The sequence below is a fragment of the Protopterus annectens genome, chromosome 11.part0, assembly GCF_019279795.1.
Source record: "Protopterus annectens isolate FY-2018-M chromosome 11.part0, PAN1.0, whole genome shotgun sequence".
Lineage (NCBI taxonomy): Eukaryota > Metazoa > Chordata > Ceratodontiformes > Protopteridae > Protopterus > Protopterus annectens.
In genome coordinates, this window is record NC_056745.1 from 1,453,339,307 (window position 1) to 1,453,352,371 (window position 13,065).

Genomic DNA, 13,065 nt, shown 5'->3' on the forward strand with positions numbered 1-13,065 from the left:
AGGGCTGGAGAACAGATGCTCCTGGGTTCTAATGCAGTGTATGCAACATTTTTTTTACTGTTGTGGCATTGCAGTTTATAGCAATGAACTGAAACATGAACAGCTGTTATTTAAACTCTCTTGTGGCAACAGGTGTATTTGCAAGACTGCCATACACCTGGTCCTGGTTTCACATACAGCATATTCTATACAGTTTTACTGTTCTTCCACTTCTCATTATAGTCATTCTCACTTATACCACTTGACATAGTGTAGCTGATATTAATTATATGCATCAGAGGTGCGACACCCCTGAGCACCATGTTTGCGTGATGGCAAGCGATACGCAACATTTACAAACAGTGTGCACACTCCCAGTAAATCAATAACTGGAATTGGCAAGAAACCATCATTCTCCATTGATCTTGATCCATGGTAGACATGGCAGGTATTCATGGTGAGGCTGTAAGATTTAGGGCTCAGATGCAGGGTGTCCAGGAGTCCAAGATTTTTGTTGAACTCCTAGTAAAACATCACAGTGCCAGGCTGCTCCATGGAAACTATTCTGGGACCCAGTATAAGTCAGAGGCTTGGGATAGTTTAGCCCAGTCTGTAACCAGTGCCACTGGTATCCCCATGCACTGGTGAAGAATGTTGGCATCACTGCAATGACCTTCAGTGGAGGAAGAGGGATACCATTGATACTTGAATCGAGGAATATAAGACAGCGGCATCCCACACCTGTGCAAGTATCAACTACAGAGAGTAATTGTAAGACTTAAAACCTAAATATAGGCAAGACCAGTATTCATAATGGTATTTTGTTTTGCTCTGTTTTTTTTCCACAGCTGCCATAAAAAGGGAGGCCAATGCTAAGACTCTTGGCACTAGACTGGTGAGGATGAGGAAGGCATGTGGTGTGTATGCAGCAGAAGAGTTGTGTTACTGTAAGTGTTGTAAAGTTTGTTTATGCAGGGGACCACCAGATTGGCTTCCTTTTTTTGGGGAAGAGCGTCTTGGTTCTATTTGGGATGGCACGATTAATTCACGAGAGGATGTGCTTGTACAGTGCCTTAGTGTAGGATTCAGCAGTCGAACTTTCATTTCCCATCTGCATGGGTGTCATGGAGTTTGTCACTTCTGACTTGAGTAGCATGAAGCTGGCTTTGGAGAAGTTTTGTACTGCGGTTTCATTACTGAGGGGTGGGGGAGGGATGTGGGTGTCAAGGGTGATGTGCTTATGGTCAGTCCTGACCAACAAAGGGGTGACCATAGGTGTGGAGCATCGATTTCCCATGTTGGTAATGACCAGGTCTAGGATATTGGAGCCACTGGTGGCATAGTTGATCCAGAGCATTGGAATTTATGAATTCCAAGAAACATTGTGAAAAGGTATTGGTACACGAGTAGTTTTCCCAGTTAATGGCAGGGTAGTTAAAATCACCCAGTATTAGGGTGTTTGGTTGTATCAATATATTCCAGTATGTTTAGAAAGGTGTAGTGCGAATCTTGGGCATGGTGGGGGATTTGTAGCAAGCTACAGTTTGGATTGTAGTTTTACCTAGTGTTAGTTGCACATGGAGAATTTCAGATGCATTGTGTTGGGCAACTAGCCTGGTGATGTGAATATCCTTGTTGAATATAGACACTCCTCCACCTTTAGTGTTTTGGTTCTGGTTTGGTGGCCAAAAAGTGTGGTAAGAGTTGTAGCCTGGTATTGCAGAGGGTGCTCTCTGGAGCCTTGAACCAGGTCTCAGTTACTGCACAGATATCGATGTTCTCCATTTTTAGGAGTGCCTCTAGAGAGTGTATTTTGAGGTTTAGCCTTCTAACATTGAGTAGCATTACCTTCAGATTTTGCATGCTTGTACCTGTTATGGTGGTGGTTTTGTCCTTTGAACTTTGCCTAAAAAAGGCACTATAGGGGTGGCAACAGCCTTAGCCAGTAACCTGAATCCCAGGGGCGACAGGTGCAGACATTTTCTGGCAAAGCATCATGGTCTGTCAATTATGTTGTTCCCAGGCAGACAGATACTGGATCCCCTTTGAATGACACCAGAAGCTTAGCCAATTGTTGAAGTCAATCATTTGTCCTTATACTGTGGTATCATTCTGGGTGAAGGCAGGATGCTACTCAGGGCTAGGGTCATACCTGCCTGGGCCACATGATCTGAGAGCTCTTCCATGTCTCTTTTCATGTAGTCCAGGGAGGTACATTTCAAGTCATTAACTCCAACATGAACAATGACAGAGTCATATTTGTACTTATTGTGGAGTGACTTGAGTGCATGTGTTATGTGGAGGATCCTGGCACCCGACAGGTAGCTGACTGTAATTTTCTTCTTGTTCAGCCAGGTTAGTGGGACATCAGTGTGCCTGACTATAGAGTCGCCTATGACTAAAGTGTCTGGTACACTGTCTTGCCTTAGGGGCCGTTGTTGGGTGATACACTGGTGTTGTGAGCTATGTGACACTTTGGTTGTGGTTGGTGTTTGTTTGCATTTCAGCTTCGGAGGTCCTTGTTGCTTGGGCAGGTTACTGTTAAGGGCCTCCACATATGAGGGTTTAGTGTTGCTATGTAAGGGTGTTGGTGGTGTGGGTTTAGAAGGAATATATGTTGCTTGAAGTCTAGTGTGGGTATTTACCTTCTCCTCTTGACTGTCTAGCAGTCTTGGGTGGAGAGAACTTTGCTTCCAGTTTGGCTATGTAAGTGCATCTCTCGCAGGTTGTAGTGTTGGGTGGTAGGAGTAGAGGATTGTCTGTGTACATGAGGCAATTGCTGCATTGCCACAGTATGCCCAAATTCACCAGGTGGGCAGGAGAAATCACCAGAAGCTGACCTTTGGGCTCTTTTTTTTTCTCTCACCCCAACCCTTATCTCTCTCTCTCTTTTTTTTTTTTGGTTGTTGACTTATATTATGTCATCCAGCCACTTGGACTGCACAAGCCAGTGCATTTCTTTGTGCCAGTCCCAAGCCCGGATAAATGGAGAGGGTTACGTCAGGAAGGACATCCAGTGTAAAACCTCTGCCAAATAACATATGTGGACAACTATACAGATTTCCATAACAAATTGGTCGAGGCCCAGGTTAACAATGACTGCCACCAGTACTGTTAGCCAACAGGGTGCTGGCAGAAATTGGGCTACTGTTGGCTGAAGGAGAAGAAGAGGGGGAAAGCATGCCCAAAAGCAGAAAGAGAGGATGAAGGTTAGGAGTGTAGTAGTGAGGGTAGGAACTTTGAATGTTAGCAGTATGACTGGTATAGGAAGAGAGCTAGCTGATATGATGGACAGAAGGAAGGTTGGTATATTGTGTGTGGAAGTGCAGAGCTGTAGTAACTACAGAGGGATACAACTAATCAGTCATAACTTGAAGTTATGGGAAAGAGTGGTAGAAGCTAGGTTAAGAAGGGAGGTGATGATTAGTGATCAGCAGTATGGTTTCATGCCAGGAAGGAGCACTACAGATGCGATGTTTGCTTTGAGAGTGTTGATGGAGAAATATAGACAAGGTCAGAAGGAGTTGCATTGTGTCTTTGTGGACTTGGAGAAAGCATATGATAGGGTGCCTAGAGAGGAGTTGTGGTATTGTATGAAGAAGTCAGGAGTGGCAGAGAAGTATGTAAGAGTGGTACATGATATGTACGAGGGTAGTGTGACAGTGGTGAAGTCTGCAGTGGGAGTGACAAATGCATTTAAAGTAGAGGTGGGATTACATCAAGGATCAGCTCAGAGCCCTTTCTTATTTGCAATGGTGATGGACAGGTTGAAGGACGAGATAAAACAAGAGGCCCCATGGACTATGATGTTTGCAGATGACATTGTGATCTGTAGTGAGAGTAGGGACCAGGTTGAGGAGACTGTGGAGATGTGGAGATATGCTCTAGAGAGGAGAGGAATGAAGGTCAGCAGGACTAAGACAGAATATATGTGTGTGAATGAGAGGGAGGATAGAGGAATGGTGAGGATACAGGAAGTAGAGTTGGCGAAGATGGATGAGTTTAAGTACTTGGGATCAACAGTTCAGTGTAATGGTGAGTGTGGAAGAGAGGTGAGGAAGAGAGTACAGGCAGTGTGGAATGGGTGAAGAAGAGTGTCAGGAGTGATTTGTGATAGACGGGTACCAGTAAGAGTGAAAGGGAAGGTCTACAAGAGGGTAGCGAAACCAGCTATGTTGTATGGATTAAAGATGGTGGCACTGACAAAAAGGCAGGAGTCAGAGCTGGAAGTGGTAAAGTTAAAAATGTTAAGATTTGCACTGGGTGTGACAAGGATGGACAGGATTAGGAATCAGTATATTAGAGGGTCAGCTCAGGTTGGACGGTTTGGAGACAAAGTCAGAGAGGCGAGATTGCGTTGGTTTGGACATGTGCTGAGGAGGGATACTGGGTATATTGGGAAAAGGATGCCAAGGATGGAGCAGCCAGGTAAGAGGAAAAGAGGAAGGCCTAAGATAAGGTTTATGAATGTGGCGAGAGAGGACAGGCAGGTGGCTGGTGTGACAGAGCAAGACGCAGAGGACAGAAACAAATGGAAACAGATGATCCGCTGTAGCGACCCCTAATGGGAACAGCCGAAGGAGAAGAAGAAGTTATATTATTATGTATTGTCAAAATGTGTTCGTGTCATCCATCTGTGCCATATCACAAAATGCTCCACAGCACAGATGCACAGTGGATGCTCACATGGTGGAAAATGACTGTGTAGGTTTTATTGAATCCCTCGATTGTGTTTATCAGCCAGGATACTTCAGCTTTGCATAACCTGCTTTCACTGGAGGAACAGACAGTAAAAATACATATAAAATGGCATTAGTTATATCTATGAAAGGAGAAGAATAAAGGAACACACTGAGCGAATTACCCATAAGGCAAAGCACATGTACAAAGGTAGCATTTATTCTCAACACATGATACAATCTGGAATTCAATGTAATTGGAGCATTGTGGTGGCAGACGTATATCCTGAAGGCATAGAACAGTGAACAGCTACTAAGAGCAGCTTTAGAGGAATGCAGGAAAAGGGAGAGAGAAGCTTATTAAGGTCTATGACAAATGGGTGTTCTCTCAGCTCCCTATAAGAAGTGCAAAACCCTTAATTGTGAATGCTGCAATTTGGAAAATAAAGTGCAATTGCAAAGCAAATAAGAGCAGTCTCAAAACTCATGGTATTGCCATTAAAGCATCTTGCTGGTGCCTTCCCCACTTCTGCATGCTTAATGTATTTGGGGGGATGTGCTTCCATACCTGTGTGTAACATCAAGATTATTGTACCTCAGTGTAAAAGAATACGTCCCATATTACCAAAAAACTTGCAACTGAGTATATGTTCCCCATACTCATAGCTCTGGTGTTGTTACTCTGCTCATGATAATTATAGCATGTTGAAGTTGAAATGGAACACCATACTAACAAGTTAAGAATGAGTTTCACACTGGTCAGAATAAAAGTTTTCTAAATGGTGCAGCAATTTACGCAGACTGAACCATCATTAAGTTATGTAAGTGAAAGGATAAGAAGAAAGATGCGCTCAGAAATATGAGAAATCAGCAGATGGGAGGACAATAATAAAAGGCATGCTGAAAATTTAGGCAATTAAACAGATCATACTTAGTAGGAATTACCTAAACAATTAAATAGCCTCAGTAAGATTAGCAAAGTAGAAGATGTAGTTCAGGCACTGGCATTTGAAAAGTGACAACTTGTTTAAGGGAATAATGATTCATATACCACACAGCAAGTCTTCTCTGGAAATAATTTTTTTAATATAAAGAAAGTGAGAGAAGAAGAGCATGGCCAAAATCTACAGCCTGGAACTTAGCACAAAAGCTTAAAGTTGTGAGCTGTTAATGGACATCTTCCTGTAGTCCAGAGTTCGATTCCCTTAGCCTCCATTTGTCTGCTTTGTGACTCTGATTAAGTCAAGTAACCAGTGTTCCCCGGCACTTCTCCACCCAGCTTTACAAATACAAATAAATAAAAGGAAAGAAACACAAGTGTACTATTAAACAGTTGGTTCAATGTAAGCATTAAGGCAGAAAAGAGGCCAACAGTTAAAAGCAAGAAGGAAAATTTTAGTTCAGACACCACAGAGTATTTCATAAACTTTTGCTTTGGTCAATGCAAACTTTCACAGAAGCACATCTCTGCAAAAACTAAGTCAACAAGTTGACTGTTAAGAGGGAAAATACACAAGTAGGGCAAAGGAAGATGAAAGATGAAGGAGAAAAAAATGATGTAGGGAAGCAGCATACGAATGAGCAGATGTTGCAGGCTGCTAGAATTTTATTGAACTTGTAACTTCTGCACATATTTACCAACTGTTTACAGGCAAAGGCAGGCTGACATAACCGGTCATGCACCTTAAAGCACATGGCAGAACTCCATAATAACTGATGCATGGAAAGGTGACTTCAGGTTCGTGGTAAACAGCCTGAAACAAACATTAATTACTTGTAACACAATGCCTGTTGTATAATCCACACTGACAGCCTCTCCTGAACTTTATTTCCTGCAGTTATTGCTCACTGTATACTTTTACTGAGAATAACTAGCGTTTTCATTGTATGTCTTATTATATGTGTGTGACCTGGAATGTATTTATGTGCTTTTTAACTGGGCAGGTCAGCTGAGCTGGGGATCCTTTTTAACCATGATCCAGTCCAATGACAGAATTGTAAACAAATTTAGCCATAGTAAAATAATTCTATGCTAGTTATAATAAAACATTGGACAGGCAAAACATAGTATTGGTGTTCAATATCTACAGCTAAGCTGTTTTTAAAATATAGTCATTGATAACTTCCTACCAAGATAATAAGATATTCGACTCAGTATTTTCAACCGCCTTACCTACCTACCTACTTGGAAAATAGCACAGAGTTTCAAGGCAATAAGCTGTTGATGAATTTCATCGGTAGTCTTGGATGTGAGTCTCTCAAGTGTCCATTTGCATACTAAGCAATTATGAGCAAATGTTTAAAACAGACATGGCTCCTGGGCTTCAGTTAAAAATGGGCTTCAACCCAGTTAATAGAAAATATATACAATAAATAGTACATTATCCTACTAACACTCCCTGATCTCTACACAATCAAGACTTAATCCTAGACAGTGGTCAGTACCAGTAACGCTTATTGTACCAGAGAGGATATTGTTACAGAATGCAGTCAAACATTTTATGTGGAACATAGGTTGTTTGTGTGAGTCCATTAAATGCTCTAGAAGTTGGGGCCTAAGCAGGGAAAGGATTTGTTAATCACTTAATTGTTTTTGATAGTGGAGGACATTCTGGAAACTTTATTAAACGTTTTCCTATCAGTAAATTTTCTTTGGAAGCCAAGTGAGTAGTCAGTTAACGTCTTTCACAAGACAACTTCAGAAAAGATTCTGGCTCATATTTATAAAATGAGATGGCATATGTAATGCCATTTAACTCTAGAAAATCATCAGTTAAGTTCTTAATCAGTACTGAAAGTTTAATAAAAATGCAATATCAGTCTCTGGGATACACCCACACAAAAAACGTCTGTGGTATAAGAACCATGGATTGTCCTAAATGTTATGCTCTAGAAGGTAGTTGTGAAACCACTTAACCATTTTTTAAATGAATCTAATACTTCCTAACTCTTGATGAATTAACGGCTGAATGGCTGCAAAAAGGTCTTTCTAAGCTGGTGAAGATAGAGAAATGTCTGCCATGTTATTATAGATTATAGGTGATATTTATAGTCATTGTGCTGAGGCATAGTGGATATTTGCTCAGGCCACACTGAAGCATAGCTGAGGCATGATTTACAGACAGCAGTTGTGCTTAAGCAAAGATGTTTGAACCAGCCATAGAAAGTCTTATGCAAATTAAGTTATAATGAGATGTAAATGAGGTGTGTGTGAAAAGACCTGTGACTATCTTATGTAAAGAAGGTGCTGTTCCTGCCTTTGAGTGACTAATAATCACCGTTTTATGTACATCTGCACCATGCACAAAAGGCTTATAAAAAGTAAATTTGCATCTTTTCTATCCCTTTTGCAATCTGCAAAGATGCTTGTATTTATTCCCAGCTAAACTGCCTCAAGTTCTGAAGTGCTCAGCTCATTTGCACCAATGCTTGCTGCACTCTGTGGCACATGCAGGCCAAGAAGGAGAAGATGCAGTCGGATGCTAACTCATCCAAACTTTGCTGATCAGGAATTTTGGGGGGATGTTTAGAGTAGAAAGGGGCATAGTACAGGTTTAGTGAGTTTGTATGGGTCACAAACGAGGACTGGGGGGATGCGAGGCCTTCCTATATCTGTGGATACTGGTCTACTTCAGTCAACAATGAATAGCAGTAGTTTAGCTCCTGTCATTCTGCCAACCAGTGATGACAGCAATAGTGTCCAGCTAACAGCCGCAGGAATACAACCCCTGCAACAGACTTGTGCATGGCATACAGCTGCACAGGTATGGATCATGAATGTCACTTCATGGAAGTGCAACAGACTTGTGCATGGCATACAGCTGCACAGGTATGGATCATGAATGTCACTTCATGGAAGTGCAACAGACTTGTGCATGGCATGTAGCTGCACAGTTATGGACCATGACATTCACTTCACAGAAGTGCAAAACATTCACACAGATAATACCTGATGCATGCAGTGCCACGACATTCACTTCATGGAAGTGCAAAACATTCACACAGATAAAACCTGATACATGCAGTGCCATGACATTCACTTCACTTCACTTCATGGAAGTGCAAAACATTCACACAGATAATACCTGATGCATGCAGTGCCATGACATTCATTTCATGAAAGTGCAAAACATTCACACAGATAATACCTGATGCATGCAGTGCCATGACATTCACTTCATGAAAGTGCAAAACATTCACACAGATAATACCTGATACATGCAGTGCCATGACATTCACTTCACTTCATGGAAGTGCAAAACATTCACACAGATAATACCTGATTCATGCAGTGCCATGACATTCACTTCATGGAAGTGCAAAACATTCACAATTTCACACAGATAATACCTGATACATGCAGTGCCATGACATTCACTTCATGGAAGTGCAAAGCATTCACACAGATAATAACTGATGCATGCAGTGCCATGACATTCACTTCATGGAAGTGCAAAACATTCACACAGATAATACCTGATACATGCAGTGTTACTCATGGACTATGCTGAGAGGTGCATGATCAACTTACACTGCACATCAGATGTTTTGCATATATCAGGGAAAATACTATGCCATAATTTCATATCATCCCTCATTTGTATAGTGATGGGGTAAGTGGCACAGGTGTAGGTTAAACTATGAGGTTTTCATGTGGAAAAGCAGATGTTTAGGGCTATACTGAACATTTTTACTGCATTTTCCACTGCAATGTATTATGAATGTCACTGTGAACAATTTACTAGCATTGAATAAATGTCTTTCCCCCCTATAGTATTGCTTCTTTACTGTTACAAATATAAAGAATAACTGCCGTGCTAGTTGTGACTGGTGACTGACTGCTTATTGAGTACTGTTTTCCTTTTTACTGATGTTGAAAACGTATGTTATATTTGGATGGTGTCATACACTATGTCTGATAAGGATACTATAGGTGATGGTCCCATAGATCTTGCGTAAGTGCTAGCATGTGACCTTGATGCTGAATTGCTGCCATGAAGGGAAGTACTAGATGCAGGGGAACATCTTGACATTGACTGAGAGGTTCTACCATGTATTGTGGAAGTCTGATGAGACCTGGCTGTTTTCTTTTGGGTGAATCCATTTCAGTGCCTGCAGCCCTTTCTTGAAATGCACATGATGTCTGGCCTACACATGCATGTGGACAGTCCCATGGTCCCATCTGCCTGTGATTACAATGTGAGTCTGGTAAATCATTCTGCGTGTGCAGCATGGAGATTGACATGGATGCTGCATGCACAACCATGTGGTGCATAAAAATCATCATGGCATTGCCTCGGCCTCCATCATTCTCATGCACTAGTGAAAGTCTTCATGTATAACAAGCAATGCTCTAATCATCTCTTTCTGACTGGTAGTACCCTAAACATGAACTATGCCTTGGCAAATCTGTAGCTGGGTTGCCAAGACTTTGTAATTTGTGGGTGCTAACTGTGAAATATGCCTTAGTCTGGCACTTATGTGAATAGGTATGACAGTGGGTACTGCTCCCTCTGAAAGGGTATGCTCTTCATCAAGGGGCTAGGATGTGCACAAAAAGCAAGTGTTGAGCTGCAAAGTGTCTCCTCTGCTGTAATGTTATTTCCTCAATATGCTGAGAGTGTAAGTCAATGCCACTGCCTATAGCATTATCCAACCAGTGTGGCATAGAGGCTGTACCAGCACACTTTCCAGCTCTGTGCCACCATCCTTAAGCTGCATTATAATCATGAGAATTAAGGCATCATCACTGACAGCCATTCTTCTGGCAACACCTTCTGGACATGCTAAGGTGCAGGAAATGGTTGTTTCTAATGTAGATCCTGTGATGAAATATGTCAAGATGTGGTAAAATGTGACATGTGACCTGTGACAGTTGGAATTATATTTACATAAACAAAGATGACCACACTTACCATGCATTATCTGCAGACTTTGTACCACACCCAACACTGATAGCATACTTGATGATGAAACATGCAAGTGTAATACATACATACATGTTATGCCAAATGCCTTTCAGATTAATATAGCGAAATCAAATACACACTAAGTTCCATACTATACATTTGCGGTAATTGCTGGGCTCTGAAAGTACTGGCAATTACACCACCTCCGATAATTTTGGCGGTATTCTTGTCTGCATCAAAGTCATCACCCCTTATAGAGAGAGAAGGCATCCCCTCATCTGATGTTAAAGGTTGGCATGTGGAAAGGCCACAACCATTGCTGCTACAGGCAATTGCATTCTGCATCGTTTTTGTCCGGACACATCCACCATGTCATTCACTCGTTTACTGCACTGTGCTATAGTGTTGTTCCTTCCCCTTGAAAATGTATGTCAGCAATTACAAGCCTTAGCTTGTTTTGGCTCTTCTTTTCCAAAAAGACATTTTCCAAATGCCCTCAGAGCATCTATAAGAACGTGATTCTCCTCAGGACTGAAGCCGTCTCTGTAGGTTACAAAATGCTTTGGCAGTGGGGACCAAGACACGGCAATCACACAATGAAGCAACATCACATCTGCCTATCTTGTACTAAACTGTAATTATGGACCATTCATACCAGTGCATTATAAAAAGAAAAAAATATGTGCTAAGCACATCGAAGTATTAATTCTGAGTTGTGTGGTTGAGTTTTCTTGGCACTACTGCCTACACTATGCATTCCTTTGAGGCAAAAGTGACATATATGGCTGCATGTGTTTGCAGTAGTGGTGTGGTACAGGGTATATTTAGTTAGTTAGTTAGTTAGTTAGTTAGTTAGTTAGTTAGTTAGTTAGTTAGTTAGTTAGTTAATTTGGCATCTGTTTATGGGGAAAGTCTGACTGGACATGAATCCCATTTTCAGCGAAGGCTCGGGGAGTAAAACTCCAATACACATAGTTCAAATAATAAACTACATAATATTATCTCATGAAGTGCAATAGTAAATAATAGAATTGACATAGCTCATGTACGTCAGTACTTAATTTAATGAAGGTGGCATAACACATTGCCTGAGACCCTTGTCTGCAGTAAGCAAACTGACAGATGTAGAAAGCACTGAAAATGACTCCTTACATGTCCCCAAGCATTTCATGAGTAATCAAATATTATAAAATGTCATGTCTTACCAGTAAATTCAGGCTAATATCAAACAGGTCACACTACCTTAAAATGATAAATGCCTTTTCCTAATAATTCCAGGCTGTCTCTTGTTTCAAAAAACAAATTTAGTTTGTTCATTCTTTTCATGGACTTTTGAGAAACGGTGGCTTGAAAGATCCATAAAATGCTAGACTGAATCAGACTGCTGTAAGCTGGTACTAATTTGAGAAGTTCTCATGCAAATGCGGTTCAGTTATGCTGAGCTCTATAAATTGCATCGCACATTTGTATTTACTGTTATAAGCACAAGTACATTTGGCTTGTGAGCAATGTGTGCTTAGCTGGTAAACATGCATAAGTGTCATTCGTGCCTCAGTTAAACTCCAACATACGATACCTTATAAATGGCATGTGTGCATTTACAAGGTTGTCTTTGGTCAGGCCTCTCCTTTTTTAGACTTCTGTGATAACAGCTGTCCTAATTTCATGTACAGTCCCTACCACAAGGAAGATGCGTCATGTCACACAACTTTAAAATAAGGCATTGCTTGATATTTTAATACAGAAATTGATGTGTGACCTCTCTGTTACTGCTACAGGGAACAATTTCTGCATATATTAACATCCTTAAAGACATGCAAAACACAACTAGAGTATCACATTCCAAAAAGGTTACCATTTATTTAAAAAAGGGAAAAAAAGGAAAATAAAAAACAACCGTATACGCAAAAAAATAAATATGAAACAAAAGTAAAATGGTCACAGAAACATACTAATGAAATTCCATTATATAAAACCAGACTTAGTGCTTCAGCTTCACATACAGCCTTCAGAGTAACATCCATTAAAATGAGCTCCCTTTTTATATACAATATTCTTTTCAATTAATTACCAATTATCTAATTACCAACCACCAATTACATTCTTTATTCAAGCCTGATGGCTCGATTGTATTATATTTTAAAATGAACAATGTCTCTTTATACAACAACTTATTTTGTATTTCTCTACATTCACCCAATTGCAATTTCACCTGTTCTAAAATTGTTGCTTTTAGACAGCTTGGATTTGAGTTGTGAAAAAAGGAAAACTTTGCAGTGCATAGGGTATGGTCTGTCCTGATAAATATCCTTTTACTATACAAAACTGTTTTACTGTTTTCATTTCAATAGGTAGAAACCATATATGAATATATGGGAGGGGGAGAATGATGCACACCACAGTGAGTGGGGGGGGGTCACACCCTAGTAATCCTTGCCTCAAACTTGTATATCTCATCCTGAACTTGGTACTTCATGGCAATGCAATTAATTAAGCCA

General features: G+C 40.7%; 1 protein-coding gene across 1 annotated transcript in view; it reads right to left on the minus strand.

Moving 5' to 3' along the window:
• Positions 1-11,896, minus strand: part of LOC122815899 (alpha-aminoadipic semialdehyde synthase, mitochondrial-like) — a 1,132,937-nt gene extending 1,121,041 nt beyond the window's left edge. The window contains exon 1 of the mRNA XM_044088745.1: positions 11,810-11,896. The gene's annotated coding sequence lies outside the window, so the exon portion shown is untranslated. The remainder of the gene's footprint in view (positions 1-11,809) is intronic.
• Positions 11,897-13,065: the final 1,169 nt, after the last annotated feature.